Raw genomic sequence first — 1886 nt, 5'->3', positions numbered from 1 at the left:
AAGGCGTGCGAGAAGGTGCTACCCACAGTGATGATGTCGTTCGGTCCTGGCATCTTTAGCTTTAGGTAGGTGTAGTTGGGGACCGCCATGAACTTGGTGTAGCATGGCCATCCGAAGATGGCAAGGTAAGACCCCAGAAAGTCCACCACCTCAAAGGTAGGACTTCCGAACGGAAGTTGGCTCGATCACCAAATGTGACAGGCAGGTCGATCTACCCAAGTGGGTACACCTGCGCTCCTGGGATGACGTCGTGGAAGGGAGAGCTCGCCGGTCAGAGCTCCGACCGGGGGATGCGCATGGCGTTGAGGGTGTCGACGTAGAGGATGTTGAGGCTGCTGCCTCCGTCCATTAGCACCTTGGTGAGGCGCTTCTTGCGGATGATGGGATCGACTACAAGTGGGTAGTGCCCTAGTCTGGTGACATGGGATGGATGGTCCCTCTGATCAAAAGTGAATGGAGATTCTGACTAGAGAAGGAAGGAGGGGACGACCGTTTCAGCGACACACGCCTCTTGGTAGCGCACTTTGTGCTGGCGCTTGGAGTAGACGGCATCGGATCCCCCGAAGATCATGATGCATTCCTCAGGGTCAGGGAAGCCACCCACACCATTGCTCACCGTGCCTCCTTTCTTGGCTGCTGCCTCCTTGCCCTTTCCTTCCTTTGGCCCGCCAGCCTATTGTAGGAAGTGCTTGAGGAGCTCGTAGTCCTTGTAGAGGTGTTTGATGGGGTAAGCGTGGTTGGTGCAAGGGCTATCCATGAGCTTGCCGAAGTGGTCAGGTAGGCCCTGCTGGGGCTGCTTGCCCACACGATCAGCCACGATGACCAACACTAAGTTGGTCGGTCAGTGCCAATCCTTCTTATTCTTCTTGCCCCTCTGCATGGAGGGGCCCTTGTCTTGGTCCTTGCGCTTGGCCTTGCCCTTGTCCCGACCTTTGTTGAAGACTGCTCCGACTGCCTCCTCGCCGAAGGCATGGTTCATGGCAACATCGAGCAGGTCATGGGTGGTTTGGGGCTTCAGGCAGCCAAGCTTGTGGATCAAGGACTCACAGGTTGTCCTAGAGAGGAATGCGCTAATGACGTCCACGTCGACGACATCAGGAAGGGAGTTGCACCGCTTCGAGAACCTACGGATATAATCCTATAGGGACTTGTTGGGCTCCTGCTAGCAGCTCTTGAGGTCACAAGAGTTCCCAGGGCAGACATACGTCCCCTAGAAGTTCTCGACAAAGACCCTCTTGAGGTTTGACCAGTCACGGATGCTGTTGTGTGGGAGGAATTCGAGCCACGCTCAAACATGTTTCCCCACACAGATGGGGCGGTACTAAAAGATGAAGTGGTCATCATCCACTCCCCTAGCTTGGCAGGTGAGCCAAGATTCTTTAAGCCATATTCTAGGGTTTGTCTCCCCGGTATACTTGGTGATGTTGGTAGGTGGCCGGAAGCACTGTGGAAACGATGCTCTCTGGATGTGCTGACCAAAGGCCCATGGTCCAGGGCCATCTGGGCTGGGACTCCGATCATCCGGTCGATGACCACGCCAAGGCTGCGTCTACCCAATCTCCTTGATGGTTCGGTCGGAGACCGTGTCGTCAGCTCTCACTACCGCTCAATGGACATCATCATCATGCCAGGCCCGACGCCAGTTGCTGATGATGCTGTGAGTGTCTTGGTTTGGCTCGAGGAGTTCACACATAGGTGGTCGGTGTGGAGCGGGTGCCAGGTCAGGTTGTGGCACAGCTGCGCCCTCCTATGCCGCACTCGGTGGCTATAGCAGTGAGCGGATGGAGCAATTCATCTGGTGCGTCCCCACTCCCCTGGTGGGGACAGAGGCCATGAGTCGGTGTCACGATGCAGAGCTCTTCGCTTGTTGGACGGCGTGGTTTCCA

The sequence above is a fragment of the Miscanthus floridulus genome, chromosome 18, assembly GCF_019320115.1.
Source record: "Miscanthus floridulus cultivar M001 chromosome 18, ASM1932011v1, whole genome shotgun sequence".
Classification (NCBI taxonomy): domain Eukaryota; kingdom Viridiplantae; phylum Streptophyta; class Magnoliopsida; order Poales; family Poaceae; genus Miscanthus; species Miscanthus floridulus.
This window is presented reverse-complemented; position numbering follows the sequence as displayed.